Source organism: Lepisosteus oculatus, chromosome 15 (genome assembly GCF_040954835.1).
Source record: "Lepisosteus oculatus isolate fLepOcu1 chromosome 15, fLepOcu1.hap2, whole genome shotgun sequence".
Lineage (NCBI taxonomy): Eukaryota > Metazoa > Chordata > Actinopteri > Semionotiformes > Lepisosteidae > Lepisosteus > Lepisosteus oculatus.
Window position 1 is genome coordinate 25946234 of NC_090710.1, and position 19987 is coordinate 25966220.

General features: G+C 37.3%; 3 long non-coding RNA genes across 3 annotated transcripts in view; 1 reads left to right on the plus strand and 2 right to left on the minus strand.

Moving 5' to 3' along the window:
- LOC138223166 (uncharacterized) overlaps positions 1-18977 on the plus strand; it is a 56323-nt gene extending 37346 nt beyond the window's left edge. The window contains exon 2 of the long non-coding RNA XR_011181683.1: positions 14193-18977. This is a non-coding gene — a long non-coding RNA (uncharacterized lncRNA). The remainder of the gene's footprint in view (positions 1-14192) is intronic.
- LOC138223167 (uncharacterized) lies at positions 7781-14891 on the minus strand. Its single transcript, XR_011181684.1, has 4 exons — positions 14804-14891; positions 13641-13867; positions 13050-13118; positions 7781-8406 (listed from the first exon to the last, which is right to left on the minus strand). It is a non-coding gene; the product is annotated as an uncharacterized lncRNA (long non-coding RNA).
- Positions 18861-19819, minus strand: LOC138223168 (uncharacterized). The gene is made up of 3 exons (XR_011181685.1): positions 19704-19819; positions 19211-19388; positions 18861-18941 (listed from the first exon to the last, which is right to left on the minus strand). It is a non-coding gene; the product is annotated as an uncharacterized lncRNA (long non-coding RNA).
- Between the last annotated feature and the right edge of the window lie 168 nt (positions 19820-19987).

The window sequence follows — 19987 nt, forward strand, 5'->3', positions numbered from 1 at the left end:
ATTTCTCTACATTTAGATTGGCCATGCATACAGTATGGGGGATATATCGGTTTATTCATAAAAAAATAGTGTTTTCATAGTTGTACAATAACGGATTTCGGGTGTTTGTTTAACGCCTAATGTAATTCACATGTGTTGTTAAGATCTGTCTAGGAAGAAGTGCTTTAAAGGAATTTAGATTACCGTTAAATATTGCTTTGTCCTGAAGGTCACTCTACCATTTATAAACTTGAGTGACAGCAATATGCTGTACATAAGTAGGCACTATTGAACATCTTCTGAAGTTTTACACTACATCCCCAGTCCGACCGCAACTGACAATAAATGAAATGTGAATATGTTTGTATATTGCAAATATTTTTACAATACTTTTACTACAATTGGTAGTCTTACCAAAGACGTTAGAAAATACAATACAAAAAGTCTACTAAATATGCTATAAAAGGTATACTATACAAGTGACAAGTAGTATAATATACACAATTATTGTTTTATAGCTTGATGTTTTCGTGATCTATGTATGTGTTGTATCTATATTATGACTTGCTTCATTTTCTAGTAGTTTTAAGAACACAGTTTTGTACACTACCGTATTCCATTTTCTTGTTAAATGTATAAAATGTATTAGCTTTTCGGCTAATTCACCAGATATTTAACGATTCGCCGTGATGCACTCCATGTGTCCGATGTTATCAAGGAAACATTTTTTTTTAACTTTAGAGCTCTAGAAAGTTCGTTACTTTCTAACAAAGATGAAATGCTACATTCAGAATGTTGTTAGAATAGACTCTGTAGTGTTTTGTGTTGAAGTACATGTATAATTACTATTAGAAATATTAGCTCTGTAGTGTTTTGTGTTGAAGTACATGTATAATTACTATTAGAAATATTAGCTCACATCTTTAGCCTGAATATGATCTATTAGTAACATACTGTATGCAGCTGACGTACTATCTTAGTTAATAACCCGTAAAAAGTAACTCGCGCCTTCTTGTAGGCGTTTTCAGGTGTCACTTTTGTCACAGTTAGTGGGGAAGGCACTCAGTTTTACCCGATTTAACTGGTAGGCTCTGGGAAAGCATTAAGGCCTACAGTGCTGAATTGCATTAAGCATCGCTGAATGGAAGTGGGAAAAGTGGATATCAGAAGGTTTTTAGAAGCAACTTCAAAGATCAGTCTTAATGTTTTGGCCAAATAATTATTACAGAGCGCAGATATAGTCACATTTTTGTCATTATCAAACGCTCTCAAAAACGTTAACGTTAATTTTGTATGTACAGTATGTATGTAAATATGGAGATACATTTCTTTATAGTGTAATATTTTCTTCATAAATTAATACCATTAGTGCTTTGTTTTATTTTTTGTTTACAGGAGGAAATCCCACGATTTTCATGTCTGCTTTCCCCACAATGAACATTTCTATTGTGTTTAAGTAGGATATTGAATAATCTTGTTAGTTGTGACATTAAATGTTAAATAAAAAGATTTGTGGTACACAAAAGTTGAATAATGCTGTAGGATAATTCTGATCCATGTTTATAATGTTTTACAACAAAGAATAAATGCATTTGTCAATGAAATTACTGCTATGTAACCTACTTATCCCAACAGTGTATCCCTATTGAATAGCTATGAAGCAAACACAGCATTGTGTGTTAGAGAGTAATTACGGCTAAAATTGTCTTTTATTAATGCAATGTTATTTTCAGTGTTACTGATGTAGTTAAGCGAAAAAAAATGTTTGAAAAGGACTGAAAATTGCAAGTATTCAGCCTCTTTCACTCTCTTCATAAAAATTTCCTAATCTCTCATACTAAAATCACAATACTTCTCCAAACAACCACCAGCCTGAGGTCATTGGCTTATGTCCAAGTATCAATGTGCAGATACTCTTTAAATTTCCATCACCACAAATTAAAAGTAAGAGCTTTATGACATGCTAGCAGATTAAGTCCATATTCAAGAACAGCAGAAATATCTCTCCCAGCAAACCAAGGCACACAGCAGATTTCTCACTTTTTAATGACATCTATTTGAAATTCATTCGAAATGATAAAAGCAATATTATCAGCTATCAATGAATCGCATAAAGATCATAATAATTAGAAAAACATACATTCCATCTGTGAAGATTTCATCTGTGACTATGTGCTTCAGCAGTCTGGAACAAAATGTAAATTTCCTTTTCAATGACAATTTATCACTTTTTGAGATGTTATACATTACATATATGATATACTGTACACCACCTTTATAATGTGTTAACATGGGGATAGAACTAAAGTCATACTGTATAAACCTCGGGCACAGTTGCTATTGAAAATTGTTTTTCTTGTGTAGGTGCTAAGAGAAAGATAAATAAATGAAGTTTCACAGTATACAGTACAGGTTTGGACATCACTAACAAGTCTTAGTATGTTATCATTCTCAAAAGGATATTTCTTGTTTCCTCATCAGTACATACGTGGAAGTTATCAACTGATGTTCAGGAGGGATAATGACAAATTATCTCACTCTGCTGTACCTAATCACCCTTATTACCAGACTAGCTACATGTACTGAACTGAACTGAACTGAAACTCCTCCCTTCACATTAATCTCCAGTTGAGCCAAACCTTTCTCACCAAATATTCCAAGCATTCACAAAGCATTTCATTCTTGAATGTAGTGAAATACCTCTTATGCGGGCGGAGCAGTGGCTCTATGGCTAAGGATCCGCACCTGTGGCTGGAATGTTGCCTGTGTGTATTCCGCAGCCTGCAGAGGAATCCTACTCCGTTGGACCCCTGAGAAAGGCCCTTCACCCCATCTGCTCCAGGGGAGCTGTGTAAATGGCTGACCCTGTGCTCTGACCCCAGGCTTCTCTCCCTGTCTGTGTGTCTCATGGAGAGCGAGTTGGGGTACTGTATGTGAAAAGACAAATTCCTTATACAAGAAATAGTATATGGCCAATAAAGTTATTTTATCTTAAGTGAAGAACAATGCTCATTTTACTTGTTGCAAATTAATTTGTTTCACCTCCTTTCCCTGCTCAGTTTCACCTGCATGGCTGTCCAACACTTGTGGCTGCTAAATACTGTATTGAGAGGTTGTATAGCCAATAAAGTCTGTGTTTCACCACCTAGTATGGGTCCAAAAACACGTAAAAGAGAAGACTCGCAACTACTTAGGACTCTAAGAATGTTTCTTTGTTGTCTTTTCTGTTTTCATCTCCCTGATTTCCCACTGATCATTGAAGAAGCAAACTTTTGCAGCATGTGATTATGTAATTATGATTCTGTCACTGTGCACCTTATTTATCTAAAAATTAGAAATGGTACAGGACTTTTACTCTTCACAAGACAGATCCATCGTTGAGTCTGGCATTGTCTTTGTCATTGCAGTTGGAAAACACACACTGAAGGTTTTGCAGTTGTAATCATGTGAGTCTCAGTGCTATTGCGAGGTGTCAAAACTTATCAGATGGTCGATGGCAGATGGCATACAAGGCAATGTTGGTTCATGGGGATCTTACAATACTGATAGACCCTGCTGTGCACCATTATTTAAATACCATAGGGTAAAAATTACATTTGATTTTTTCTTGTGGCGTATTCAATCCGTGGATCTTTGTACGCTCTTTTTTTCTCATAAGCAGCATTAGCACGTAGTAGTCTGATCCTGTCAGGTTTCAGAATTTAAGCAAGGCTGGGATGGGAGACTACCAAAGAATCACAGGTTGCTTCTGCTAGTGGTGTTGGTGGAATAGTACTCTATGTGACACTCTTTCCTGTAGACTCTTCCGTTTCCAAATCAAAGCCCCAGTATGGTTGCTGGGGTCACTGTGTTGTAGGCAGTGTCATATTAAACCAAGGTGCTGACTACTTATTAATTAAATACAGCATCAGCCCATGACAAGTTTTGACAGAGCAGAGGTTAAATCTACAATGGGCTTGGAGAATCCGGCCTACCTAGATTCCTTCATGAATTCGATTGGTGGAGCAGCTGCTCACTGCTCCACTGATCAGCTGTGCAGTGGGACTGCAGGTGCATAATACCGGCTGGGCATCACTCAGGTCGGTGCTCCAGTTCAGTGGTTGGTGAAGTGGGTTCCCTCCTACTGTATGTGTGAAGTGCAATGGGATGCTTTGGGATAAAACACACAATATAAAAGCAAGAAATTCTTTAACTATCTTCTCAAATGATACTTCTTTGTGTTTGTTTTCAGAGCAGAATCAGTGCCTTAAATTTGCATTATGGATACAGACAAGATGGTGTCGTTCACTAATATAGTACACTGAAAGAATATAAGAAAATATAGGCACTATTTAAGGGCTCTTTTTCATCAAGATACCTCTGTTTTTTTGGTTAAAATATAGTAGTAGAACATATAGAATAACACTCTTTAATTCTGCACTCTAATGTATGAGCAGAAATGAGGTTTTCAAACAGTTTATTTGGGTCACAAAGGAATGAGATAGGTGAAAATGTCACCTTAGCAGAGAACCGCACAGTTCTGAAAATTATTAGTTTTTTAAGGTTTTCAGGTTAAATGTATGCTACTGATATCAGTTAATGAACCAAGGTAAGGACAATTCTTTTCCATGGTGGGCCTTATTTAAAACTACAGTACTGGAGGCAGCATTTTTAATACTGTATTTATTAGTGTGTGTATCAGCATTTGATACATTTTTACCTTCTTTCATTATCTGTAGATAGACTACCCCAGTGTCTGGCTTCGGTAGACATCATTGTTGTCTATTAATAAGCATCAGAAATACTAAGGAAGATTTGTATGATGTCTCATAGTGTTGCATTCATAATTGACCGCAATAAATCTCAAATTAGTCTTAAAAGAAAAATAGTCTCAAAAGAAAATAACAACTGTACGTTGCAATTATTCAATTACATGGAAATTAAAGTAGCAGCCAAACGCCTGATTTTTAAATTATCATGATTATTTTCTGTATTAGTTAGGGTGGTGTTTCCATTTTAGATTTGGCTCTGAGCTTTCTAAATTTATCTATCTAGATACAACAAGTTAAACAAAAACAGCTTTCCAAAACTGTGCTTAAAGATAACATTTCCAGGGATGATGGGTAGTTAATTCTGCTGACTGATTCAGAGCTTGGCCTTTCTGTATGGCTGTCAAAAAAGGTGCTAATTAATGGCAATTATGATATTGACTGTGTAATATTCTCACATTTTCATGAGGTAGCTGGCTGAGGGGCTACAAGTCACTCCATTCCTGCTCCATGAGGGCAGTTAATTAACACAAAACAGCCAATCCCCCACAGGTTAAAAGACTGGCTTCTCTTTTGTTAAATTTGCTGCTCCACTCCCATATGAAACTGATTAACTCTAAGAATGCTGTTTTGCATGTCCAGCTGTTTTTTTGCGCTGCCACAGCTAATTCTGAGTCTTGAGGTTTGGGATAAGATAGAACAAACATGACATTTCTAATTGTAAAGAAGAGGTTAAAAAAATGATAGACTTAACAGTCGAACACCACAAAAAAATGATAGACTTAACAGTCGAACACCACAAAAAAATCATTTTGCCAATAATTATGACCATTTTAAATACTACTGTGTTTTTTTTATCGCGTTTATTGACCAGTGATGGGGCAGTATGATAGAAATTTGTACAAGCCCCTTTGCACAAGCATCTACAGATTGGTGAGCCTTAATTAGCAACAATAAAGAGATGTGCAGCTATCGCTTCCAACAGTAGAATGAGCAGCACTGGTTACCATTCAGAAATGTAATCCTTTTAGTTCTTCTGGTAAAAAGTGCCAGCTGCAGGAATCAGCAAACTAGATTAGAGTGAAGCAGCTTATTTCTCAGAAATGCACACCTATTTAGGAGATCTTTATGCGGGATAGTTAGGACTAAGGGGGGTTGAAACTAAAGGAAATTAGGACTAGAGGGTATCCAAAAATGAGTATTAGACCTTTAGAAGAGGCACAGGTGTGGCATTTTCATTTTATTTGTCTTTTTTATTATTGTTCACTATCCTGTTATGTGTGCTCTGGGTGATTTTCTTTCTGTGAAAGATGTTTGACATGCTGGCTAACTATTCCAGTGCAAACAGCTTCAGAGAAGATATTTTGTCATTAGAGTGTGGCAGTATCACACCTTGTCAGTATGCTTTTTGAAAAAATGGGGAAAGTTAAAATGAAATATTGGGTTTGCCTATGGGGACTTCATATTACCACTCTGAAACATCTTTTGCATTTTACAATGTTTCCTGCTGTGGGAAAAGCATGTAAGGTAGAAATGAAATATTACACACAATATATATAATTCAATTGTTTTCTCTGGACTGAGCAATTGCAATTGACAATAAAATATAAATATTTTGTAGAGTTCTTACGTAGAAATTGAATGGATCACTATATTCTTTTTGTGGTGTTTTTGGGTTGATTTCCCTGCTTTTAAGATACATATTGAAAAGTAACAGAGACTTTTAAACAATACATTTACAGTTTTTTATTTTTTTTAGTTCCTTGACTAATGTCAATTTAGAGACTAGAAGCAAGAATCATCTTATTGCATCTGGTCTGTGTTATGCTGCTTATACTTTCTGAAGTATTTAAGTGGGAGTGGGAGATTCTTAACTGAAGGAAAATGAAAGATTAACTGCCCATGATATTTTAAGTAACATCACAAAATTCTTCACTTATTCATTCTTACTTGTTGGGAATATATTGCGGATAGCTAGATTAATTTCAAATCACTAAAGAGTGAATTCTCAAGTTAAGAGAAACCTCTTCTTCAAATAGCCTCTCTTTATTTCCCACAGGAAATTTGCTAAACTATGTTTAGCCTTCTAAGCTGGACTGTTAACTAAGTAAAATATTTTTAAACTGCTGGAAATATTTCAGATTCCCTTATTAAACTGCAAGCAAGCTTTAAGCATTCCTGGAGTATTCTGTTATTTCATCTTTATAGATTATGGACATTTTTCCACAAAGGGTATTGTTGAGAAGAGATATTCTACCCAGGCAGGCTTGGGATTTGCTTAAGCAGCAAGGCATGCCTGTTAGTGATATTTTGGCTGAAAAATTCGTTCCTCAAACACCCACCATCACTCACATCCTGTCTTTATCCAGTTTCATAGTGATTATTATACTGTCCACAGTCAGAGAATTCTGGTCGTAATAAATGCGTTATGTTCTAGGATTAAAACAGTTAACGGAAAGTCAGAGGCATTTGCGATTTCTCATTATTGCTTCATAATCTGACTCCACACACATGCATAAACACCAGCTTAGTGCTTGTTCCAGAGAGTTCAAGTATTTTTTTTTGTAAGAATCCACTGTGTGTAAGGATTGATTTGAGTGTTGTGTATAGTAAAATAGAACAGGAGAAAACTCTGAAAAGGTAGAATTAATTAAGTCCAAACGACGCTTGCAAATGTACTCGTTGCAAATGGAAATTATTTTATTTTCACACACATCAATGTTAACTCTTAATACTGGACCCATTTATGTTTGCACCCTGAAGCTCTGCTACAGTGTGGCTGTCCTTTCAGTTTTACAGAGTACATTCAATATTGTGAATGGGACATAACAGTAAAAATATGAACTTATTTACTTCTGCTGTAGAAAATCTCAACACCAGAGCGCTAAAGAATTGAATTGAAAAAATTATATGTAGTCCAGATTTTCATGGATGGATTGAAGGAAATGAATAAGCATCACAAAGACACAAAGGCATAAGCTATTTATAGGCTACATGAGTATAAGCAAAATGCCAAAGTAAAGACAACTACCAAATCTGAACGGTCTTAATTTTAATGTTCTAAGATGCAAAGTTATTTTGTACAGCAGGTCCCTCTTTTTGTGATTTCGCCTCCCGTCTGTGTGTAGAAAGTCTGAAAATCCTTGTCCTCAGTGGGTTTGTCATGAAGATGCATGGTGGATGCTGGTCCTAAATCACTGCCATTGTAGACAGGTTGTCAGATGGGTTTTAAAGAGCAGAGTGCCCTGCTGTGCAAATGGACCTCTAATCAGATGCCCCCGAAGCCTCCTGATCAAATGAGTATCTTGCTCCATCTACAGGGGTGAGTCTAATGAGCTCAGCCATGAGGCTGATTTCACTGGCATTTGTTCCTTTAAGAGAGGGCAGCATTAAGGTGTGCTAATTTCTCTTCAGATATTCACAGTTGGGTCCGAATAACTCTTCTGATTAGTTCCTTTTTAATATGCACAAAACTTTCCATAAATATTGACTGATATTTTGATTCAGTTGTGCAGCTCTGCTGTGAAATATGATATGCGCCACGGATATTATCTGCAGCTCAGTACAACAACATACAATCTTCCAGCTTTTTCCGCCCTTTTTTCTCTGCGTATTAAATGAAAACAGCAGTGTTCCATGAGTGAGAGATCACAGTACTTCAGGATTTTTGTGTTGTTCTCTACAGAAGAAATAGGAATTTAGATTCAGTTTCTCAGAACAGTTTTCAACCTTTTCCGTTAATATGAGTAGCTCAGCTGCATTTAATATGGACTCTTGCAGCTCTTTAATCCTGATTTAGATTCTGGCTCGGATGTCTTCTATAATGAGTTGCTATATTGTCTCTGTGTGTGTGTGATTTGTGATGGACTGGCAAACAACCCAGGCTGTGGTCCTCTGGGCTGGCTCTTCCTTACGAGAAATACAGAGCTTTCCAAAAAACAATGGTTGGATACCTTTAACATCAAGTGTTGTTTTTTTTTTGTCAAGTATAATGAGACTCATAAAATGAAAAGCACTGTATAATTGTAAACTTTAAAAAACAGACCCCTGGAACTGGTACGCTGTTAATGTCCCCAGAATATTTAAATACTGTACAGAAATTAATATTTTTCATTTCCATATAATATCAGAGGTGTTCTGAAGCTAATTACTCTCCATGTATGGTAGTGTCCTTGAAATTGCAGACGCGTTTCAAATACATACGGAGAAACGAACATGATTAGAAAGCATTTCAGAAAATGAATCCATAGGAATTTGCTACGTGGCTTTGAAAGTGCAAGAAAGCAGTCTTTACCTATGGGTGAACCTGTGTCACTTAAAAGCTCCCAAGCACAATTAAGAAAAAAGAAAGAAAAAAAAGAAAGGCAAGAATTAATTTTCATGTGTTTCTAAACAATCCTCCTGAGCCACTGTGTGCTGAGTTTATGAAGAACAATACTCCCGCGCTAACTGAATGATTGATGCTAATAAACATTGTTAGCATGTTTATAGCCATCTGTGACCTTTATGTTGCTCTCATGCCTTTTTCTACACGTGTCACAGATGACAGGTTATCCATTATAATCTTTACGCTCAAGAAACTGCAGGGTTCTCCTTGCAGATGCCTGATTGATAGGCATTAGTGCTGGCTGCATGTTGGCAGGCCATCATTACTTTAAAGGAAAAGATTTTCTGTTAAAGTAGGGAACTTTCAAGAAAATGTCAGCCACACGCAGCCTACATCAAATGTTCATGAAATTCCATAATGGAAAAACTACCATATAAGTAATCAGTAATATACATAATTAAAAGTAGAATAAAAATACCACTCATTTGCCCTTTTTCAATCAGTATACATACACAACCCATAGAATATTTTTTTTCTTACAGTGCTTTGCGCACCAGGGGAATTTAATTTGAATTAGAGGTGCAAAGGCAGGCAATCATATAATGTGATGCATTATTTCTGCAGCTCCTTGAGGACACAGGAACAACACAACTGTGGCCCTCCAATCTCAGGACAAGGCAAAATAGTTTTTTGAAGCCACATGCTTCCAATTTAGGAACATCCTGTATGAACCATCAATGCTAAGATCCTCTAATAGAGATGAACTGGCAATCCCAAAAGTTTTTTTTTTCTAACTCTCCCTTTAAATGATGTTTTGACAGTGGGGTTTTAACCATGAACTTATTTTGGGCCATACACCATACAGTATATTGAGCTGAATGCATTAGCAGTTTGGGTGTAAAGTTATGCACTTCTACCATTGTTTGCAAACCTTGAGTACATAAAGTGCCAGAACATTCTCAAAGGGGAGTAAGAGAATCACAAGGTGGAATATGACATACGTTTAGATGTCCCTTGTAGAGAGTATTGCTTAATGCAATCACAAGTTGTCTTACTTTTTATTATGTATAGTACTGCCATTGCTGTTGTAATTGGTTATAATCTCTGTGCCTTTAAGAGATATTATAAAAAGAGGGATTCCTATGATTATATAGTTAATATGATTTTCTTAAATACTTTATGTGTGCAATCATATATTGAACAGGTATCAGGTGTCCTCTATTCAATACAGAAAGCTTCAGTATAAAGCTACAGTACCTGTGACAAATTATCAATGTTCTTCAGACATGGTGGGTTGAGTCTATGGCAGGGAAGCTTAAGTCCACTGGATGACAACCTCAGCCCAAATCATTTCTTTTCTTTTACACACCAGTAGTGTAACGAACAGTTCTTTCTGGGCCCTATGCAGACGACACGATCCAGATTAGCGAGGAAACACTGGGGAAACAGCCATGCAGGAGAGGGTATGGAGACAGGGGGGCGTGTCCAAAGGGTGCAGGTGTCCAGGGGTAGTGATTCCGGGGCGAACAATCCATGTAAAGTCCAAACGGGGAATCCAAGACAAAAGCGAGAGTCCTTAACCAGGCAATCCATCCGGGGATTAAAACACGGGAACCGGGTCGGAACCGGCAGAGGGGAATCAGGAAATGAAGGTTAAAAACCTAACGGAGCCAGATGCGGTAGGACCCGGGCTCTCACGACGCGAGAATCAATGAGGAGTCTGGCTTTTAAGGTGGAACGGAAATGGAGACCAGGTGCAGATAATGGAGCAGAACAATGAAGTGCTGGAGCGCCCTTAAGAGGGGGAGTAGCGATCGTGACAAGTAGCTAAAGATCTGGTACCAATACTAAAAACATAAAACAAAATCCAAGTCATTATGTAAGATCTAATTTGGAAAGAAAAAAAATAGAACACCCCACAATGTTCTTTAATTGGATAGTTCTACTACTACCAGAAAAAGTATTTAAAACTATTTTCTTTTACGTGTTACATACAATTACCACATCAATTCAAAGCTGAACTGATTTTCTCAAACAGACATAGACACTGTCACCAGGGTCCATTTTACAGAAGCCAATTAACCTCCTGTACCAGAAGAGAACATACAAACTCCACACAGATAGCACCTCAGGTCTGGAATTGAACACAGAGCACCAGCTCTGTGAGACAGCAATACTAACCACTGTGCTACTAATCTGCAACTTCAATATTGTGATGACTGTTTTGTTAACATTTAAGCTAAAACCTGATTTGATTTTAAAGAAAAAACACTATACACTAATTGCTGAATAGATTTTACATTCCATTTACAGTTAAACTGTTTATTGGTAACAGTGCCATGAGTTTTTTCACAAATACTTGTGATTTTCCATGGCAGAAATTTGAATATAATCTTGGAGAATTGATCAATTTTGTTATTACTAATAAATCATTTTTTAAAAAAGCTGAATTTCTGAAAGTGCTGCACAGCTCGAATGTGCTTAATAACATGAATGTGTTAGTTTAGCAGCAGGTGGGAAAAATAGAATGCCAAACACATATTGCAAAGACAATTTGTCACCTGAAAGAACCCAATTTAAGATAATCTGTGATCCTGTGTGTTTTGTGAACATGCTGCTAACTAGAATATGACAATGTTATCATCTACATTAAGCTGATACTTTCAATTGCAATAGTGAGATATTTTAATGTAATTCATAAGCTTTTATGAGAGACAGGATGCTTTTATGTCATTATGCAAACTTATATTTTACACATTACAATTTTACTGAAATTTATCGAAGTAGCTTGACTTAAAATGTGCAATGTAGGGAACATCTTTAAAAGAATATGCCAGGGAAAAGTCTGTCAAACACCTACTGTATATAATTGTGCTACTTCAAAGAAATTATACATATTTGTCTCAGATGGGTGATATAGCTCTTGGATAGGTGACACTTAGGAAGATATCATAATAATCCAAGAGGAACTGTTTGTTGGTCTTTTTAAACTTAAACTGTATGTTGTGGTCTTTTAAAACTTAAATTCTAAAACTAGTATCCAGGTTCATGAATACCTGTGCTCTTCAAAAGGTTTCATGTCCACTTTTTCTAAAACTTGATAGTTTGTGGTAGGTATGAACCATAATACCTTCACTATTTTCCCATTCTGGTTTTACTAAGCCACTGCAGAGAGAGTTTTATTTTAGTGGATTATGAAGTGAGATTCCTCTTACCCCAGAAAATTAAAGCTTTGGGATTCTTCATCATGAATTGATATGTAAACACAGGTTATCATATTAAAATGATCAAATCATTTATTATTAATTAAACAATTGCAGTAAATTATTAGTAATAAGATAACAAGTAATAGGTTTATTCCATGCTGAAAAAAAGAAGAAAGAAAACACAACGTTTTGGTCGTGGAGCCTTCTTGACACACCTGACACCTTTTTTTTTCAGCATGGAATAAACCTATTACTTGTTCCTTTGCAGCCTACACATGCTGTCGCAGCTACCCACCTGACTGATAACTATTTATTAAATACAATGGCTGAATTCCAAAGTTCTATGGCATCACTATTTTGCTGATTCGTCTAGAGTTTGCTTATTTTCATTGTTCCTTAAAGACACTGGCATCCATCCAGCTGTTCTCAGAAAGCCTGTAATTCCTGGTAAGGGTCCAGGCAACCAGGAGCCTATACCAACTGTACAAGTTCCTCAGAACAGGACACAAATCGATAGCAGGGCAATTTAGAAACATCAACTGACCCAGCCAGCCAGCACAGCTGTGTGAGGTAGGAAGAGACCAGAGGACCTGGAGAATACCCACGCAGATACGGGGTGAAGACGTAAAAGCCAAATAGTCAGTATGTATCACCTTTTAACTAGAAATGATTTGGAAGAAGGGGGATTAAACAAAGGCATTCAATGTGAGCTTTGTGGTGCTCAGTCACATCCCCTATATTGCATGATATTACAGCCTCCAGTCATTCAGATCTGCAACCAGCATTTACCAGCATAATATGCTCCTTCTGTGATCATCCTGTGGATTGTAGGGGTTGTAAATGTGCTGCGATGGACTCCTGAAACATGGAGCAGTGAGTTTAGATACTTTGAGAGCATTCTCTCGCTTTAAAAAAGACTGAGGAAATGTAGGCTTTATTTATTGAGGGAATAGTAGATAGTTCAGGATGAATAAAGAGAAATAAATAAATGATTATATTAAACTAGTATGTTAATCACAGCCTTATTAAAATGCTTGGAATGTCTCTTAAAAAAAGTGGAATTTTTCACATGGACATTTCATTAAAGGCTTTTCTAAAAGCAGAGGATTAGCCCATCTGCTGGTTCACATGTAAAATTGTTAAACTGTTTTCAGAATTGTATGAGCTGGGAAAGGGTGGAGTTTGGCCTTTCATGACAACAGCTTCCCCTATTATGACAGAGGTGTCATTAGTATTGAATGTATGTGTCAACTTTGGCTGGATAATAAGACTGCCCCTTTGTAGAATTATCTAAAATATTTTGCCATTTCTGTTAAAGGTCTCTTTTCTATGTTTTATCTAAACATTTCTTTAACTTATGAAAAAAATGTAGTTTTTTACCTCTTGCTCTGTCTCTGCTAGTCATATTCTCATTACCTGTCCAACTCCCATTCTCCCTCTTAATTTTCCCCACATCAGCTCTATCTCTCAGATCACCGGTCTCTCACTCTCTTCTGTACACAGCTAAAGAAGGCTCCACAGCCAAAATGCTGTGTAATTTACTGTTCAGTATGGAATTGGCCTCTTGTTCACTTGTTCATTTTAGGCACCATCCTGGAAGAGATGAACTGTAAAAAGATAAAACATAAGAATGGTTACAAATATGAGGCCATACAGCCCATTTAGCTTGTTTGGTAGTTACTAGATAATTGATGCATAGATCTCATCCAGCCCTTTCTTGTAAAGAAACCAGGGTATCAGCCTGAAAAACATGGCTGGGTAGTTTGTCCCATGCTCCACAAATTTAGGAGCAGCACAGAGCTGTTTGAAATCCGTGTGTGAGATCTGAACTGGTACTTTTTGAAGAAATTGTGCTCATCACACTACACGTCACTCCACAGAGCTGTTGTTTCAGCCACAAGTGCAAAACAGTTTGCTTTGATTCTTTCACAGGTTTGACGGCTGACAACGTCAGGGACAAGAAAGCTGCTGCCTGAACACATCACTGCAATGAAGGAAGTGAAACAACAGGTCTACAAGGGTACACAGCTCCAGGCTCACCCCGAGGGCTCGTGGATAGCCGATTGGTACAACAGCGGCACCAGGAACAGCTCATGTCTGAGATCAGAGAGGCCGGGGTCCTCCTGAAACACTGAAACAGTCTGGTTCTCTCAGGGGAAAGGGCATCATGTAAGTCTTTTAGACTCCCAGCCTGTGGCAGGGCAGGGATTTGAAGTCACTTTACAGGGGCTCTAAAAACTCTCAGGACAGAGTAGCCCTATTTTTAACTCCTGTGGGGATGGTTGGTAGAATAGTCAAAAGGCAGGGACTTGCTGTCTCACTTCCAAAAAGAAGCTTGCAGGATCCAGCAGTCTTTACTTCTTACTACAAGCCCCACACCATGTTTGTCACTAGTCAAACAAGTAACCCAGTCCCAGTGTATCTGAATCAGATATCAACCCAGCAGTCCATGAGCACTACAGACCACATCAAATAGAATATATCAAATAGTTTCATCCAGTGTTCTACAGAAATCGACAATTTGCCTTCAGACTGTGGCTGACCTGCGCTGTGCCCGCTTGCTTCCTTCACTATGAGGACATTTTGACATTGATGTTGAAGGCCCGGGGAGGTATATGGGTGGGATGTTATCTCCAGTCCTCATCCGTTGGGACACAAGTCAAACTGTTGAAACCCCTTTGGCATTCTGAGGCTACAGAAAGAAAATCACAAGATCCTTCATTTCAAGCCCAATAGACTCCTCCAATATACAAGCACATCCTGCTGTGACTTACATGTATGCAGTTTGTCCCCTTCAAGGATTCAATTGGTGTCTCCCAGGCTCTTGCCATCCCCAAGCCATAGAGCATGTCCAACAAGCCATGATGAACTTCAAAAAGGTCAACTTTACAGTGTGTTAAAATTCAAGGCGATCGAGGTTCCTAGAGGATTATTTCACCATAATGGGCTCAAAGCTCACGAGACACTGTTACAACAGCAAACAACAATGATGGGCTGAATGGGACAAGGACAGATAAAAGACATTCCTAAAGCTCTTCTTTTTTATATCTTGAAGGTAGTGTATTTCCTTTCAAAATAAACCTTTGGCAAGGTTTCAGAGCTTATTTGAAAAATAACCATCAGTTTTGTACATGGTTGGTGGTGGACTGAGCTGTAGGACTGAATTGCTCTGTGCAGTTGTGTCTATGGCTATGAAATGAACTTGAAACAAATGAAGTCCATTATAAAAACAAAATCACGCTGCATTATTTACTTTATCAGTATCTCAAAGTCATATTTTCAAGTGACAAAATTAATAAGAGGGTGTCAGGAAAATATGCAAGAACTGCAGCATGCTAAAAAATCTATATTTAAATAAGAAATGCACAGAGCTACCACACCACATTTTAAAATGCTTATTTTAATGACAATAAACATTTTAGTGATACTGTATGCCATCTGCTCTAGCCTTGCTGAAGAAATGTGAAGTGCAGGCTGTTCTCCGAATTCTGAATTTGTAACTGTGTTACTAAGTTGCTTTGGAAAAGGATTAGTCTGTGCTGGCGCAGATGACTAAGGCTTGCAGATTTCATGCTAGCAAGAAAAGAAGAAGAAAAAGAAAGCAGGCAATAAAGGGCTCTGTAAACATTACCTGACAGGGACACACCAGGTAGCTATAAACAATAATTATCTGTGAAGAAAGAGGTTTCACTTGCTTACCACTAATCGTATGAAGACTGTCACCTTAGCTGTAGGTTTATACAGCAGTGCGAGACAACTGTATTTGTGTTTTACCCTAAAGTTGTCTGCAGTACACTGAATTCGCCTTTTGCACTAGTAACAGAGTGGAAGTTCAGATCTATATCATCACAAGATTTCATTCTTTCCTTGTCTTTAATTAGATGCATTCAAAATACATGGTCATTAACAGTGTATTAACACTCCAATTACCTTGTATTTGTGGTGTATTTACACACTGAAATACAAGTGTATACAGTACATGTACTGTAAATATACAGTAATCATATTGTAACTGCATTATGTAATTATTACTTTACAACAAAACTTAAAGTTGCTGGCATGGCCGTACAGTAACAGTTTTCAATTCATGTAATCGTACATTACACTGTGATGTGTGAACTTATGAATGAACCAGCAATCACATTATAAATGTACATTTGCACAGCATGCTGTTCTATACTTGTGTGTCCTAAGTATCAATTAGGTAATGCAGCTACAAATTACAAGGTAATTAATGGGTAAATAGACTGTAATTAATTTTACTTTATTCTATAAACAGGATGTATAACCACATACCTGCAGGTGACAATGTTTAATATAGTTATTTTCAATATTATTTTCATCCAAATACTAATAAAACAAACAGAGAAAAATTAAGCTGCTTATTTATGTAAGATTATTTTAAACACTGCTTGCTTGTTTCTCTTACTAAAAATTAAAATAGCTGTATGAGAATCTGATTGTTGAGAGAGAAAATTGGAAAGTCGGTCAAAAGCATGAAGATACAAAAAGACTCTTTTAACTCTTTTAAAGTCCTTTTTAACTTTTATCTTGCAACAGTGTAAAGAACTGAATTTATCTCTCTTGATTCTCCTGATTGGCTTTTCTGTTGAACCACAGATTCTCTCACTTTGGAGCACTGACAGAGATACCGAGATACCAACATATCACCAACGAAAATATCAAATTACATATTCCTTGGAGAATCTTAACACCCCAGGGACCTTATTATTATTATTATTATTATTATTATTATTATTATTAATAATAATAATATTAGGACATTTTAAACACCAAGCTAATTATAAGTCTGATTTTTATGGAGTTCCAAGGTCAAGAAAATGGGCTCTTTGAGACTTTGGTTGGGGATTATTGTTTCAGGGTTTGAGGAACTGGATCTGGAGTGTTGTAAAACGCAACACAATGAACTTGACAGACAGCCAGATTTCTGTTCTCAGCCAGTTTAGGGTTACTATAATCTCATTATTATGCTTGAAAGACGACAAGTAACAGAATCTCAGGTAGCCTTTCTGTCTTTACTCAGCCGCATCTTCTCTTTTATACCGATTTGCCTTGATTACCTGAACTGCTGGGTCTCAGTTTTCAACCACTTATCTTCCAGAAATAATCATCTGATCAGCCTTTCAAGGCTCATGCGACAGTGGACAGTTTCTAATGGGTCAAACACTAAATTAACCCCTCAGTTCCACCTCCTGAGGGATTACTCCAATTACAAGGAGAGGTTTTTATACTTGCTGCACTCATACGAAGTTTTATGAGAGGGACTGCAGCTCGGGAGAAGAAATAAGCAGAGCTTTTTAGACAACAATATGCTGTGTAACACTACTTTTGAGACTCACAGTGCAATATCAGTGTGGGACAAGATATGAGAGAATTGAAAAAAATCTGGGAGATGAAATGATCCGTGCTGGATGAAAGAAAGAAACTGTCTTATAAGTGTCGGGTCGGTCAAATGTGAAACTTTCAAAGATTTTTTGGAAAATGCTACAGTAGGAAGATATCAGAAATGACGTAAGTCAACAGCAGAATCATCGTGCTGTTTTTTAAAGACAATTGATTTTGAGCGTGCAGATTTAAGAGCACATCATAGAGATCTGTATTTCCCTCTTTTGAGTAACCAATTGTTTTGTGTATTTTAAATGTGATTTTCTTGTATTTTCTATGTACAATTAAAGAGCACATACTGTAGATCCTTATCATATTGGAATGCTGCATTTAACTTCTGAAATGCTAAGAGCTCAATAAAACTGACCATATTATTTCTCTCAAGTGATTGAATAGAAATTAGATGACCTAAAAATCAAGAAAAGGCAGGCCCTCTTTGCTGTACCCCAGATTAATTCCTCCTATCCATTAATTCAAAAATGATTAAAGCCAAGTCAAGAGTTCCCCTCTGTGTGCTGCTAACAGAAGCCCACTACTTAACCCTACATGCCTGAGTCTGATCTTGCACGTGCCACAGACATCTGCCAGTTTTCCTACTGTGAATCTCACAGTCCCTATAGGAGAGGCAGTATTGACTGGAGGAGCAGCGCAGCTCCTGTTGATGATACTGCTGTCACAGTTGCAGTAGGAAGCCAAAGGGCATCACTGTTGTGTGCGACGTTGTCTACTGCCTGGCCAATTCAGACTTGGCGGTAGTACAGTACACCTCCACTTGAGGATACCAAGATCACAGCTGACTGAAGCCACTGTCCTGACTTGACCCAGCAATGTCAGGAAGCATTGTATATAATGATATGGATGTTCCAATCCTGCATTCTAAGCAAACATCTTTACTGTTTCTATACATTATGCTCTATAAGGTAGAATTCAATATGAAGAAGAGATTTAAATACAAGGAAGAAAACTCTCAAACCATGTGTATGTTTACATCAAATAATGGAAAGATGCAAAGTTTTGCTTACATATTTGCTTAAATACAACCTGTTGCATGCTTAGCCAAGAACGTCCTTCCCAACGACATTTGAGATGTTTGTATTGCACTTCCTGCAATTGTGGCTGAAAACCCTACGAGAGGGCAGCAGGTGGAGAGAAGCACACTGTCCACCCCATTCCCCAAGGAGCAATGAAGAAAGTCTTCCATCCTCCATCACCTGGTCACTTGGAGGAAGACAATTTAAGCCTTTGTTCTGTTCTGTGTTTTTGCCGTTCAAGGCACTGTAATGTAAATAAAAGAGCACTGTGTTTACCTAATGGTTGTGCATGCCTGTCTGTTTCTCGAGACATAGCTATAAAACGTCAGCACTACTGCACACCACCCCTGAACGCCCCAACCATTAATTAACTATCTTCTTAAACTGCATGATGAGTAAGATATTCATTATTACGATGAATATCATAATTAGAATATAAGATCTTTACAGAAATCTTCAGTGGTACCATGTTCTCTGCAACAGAAGATATAAAAATGTTATCAGACAGTGTACCTGTATAGCTGCTATGGTTTGCTTTGTCAACCATATTGTGTTGGCACTACCTCAGAAATCTGAGCTCCTCCTTATGCTCCATGCTCTTCCACAACTGAGAGCCAGGAGAGGCCATTACCTCACTGGTGTTGTCATCAGTCATAAGAATGAGGCCAGGACACAGTGTCTGTGCAGATCCCTACACATATGACATAAATCAGTCACAACTAGAAACAGGTAACAGAAACTGTTCACCAATTGATTTGGAATTTCTTATTGTCTTATTTTCTTTGAATACACTCATTTGAATGTAATGAATTGAATAAGTGCAAATAGGATACCTATATTTGCTAAACTGTACAGTATATTCTCGGACAGAATTTATATACAACAAAGCAATCGGTTTGTATTTATTTAATACTGCTAAATACCGAAATCAAAATAATAAAATATCAAAATAAGAGCATTGGCAAAAAAGTTGTAGAAGCTGAAAAGGAAAATCAAAAAGACTTACTGTAGATAGAATTCAGGACAGGACAAGCACCTGGAAGATGACATTTAAACTGCAGAGTATTTCATCCATTCATGTATTTTTTTAACCATTTCTTCCAACTCAGGCCCATGGGGGAGCCAAAGCCTATCCTGACAAAAAACAAGTGTAAGGCAGGGTACTCTCTGGACGGGACATCAGGCCTTTGCAGGGTAAACAGACAAACACACACAACAGAGCCAATTTTCCCAGAAGCCAATTAATCCTCCTACTGGACTGTTCTGGGAATGTCGGAGGAAACCAGAGCA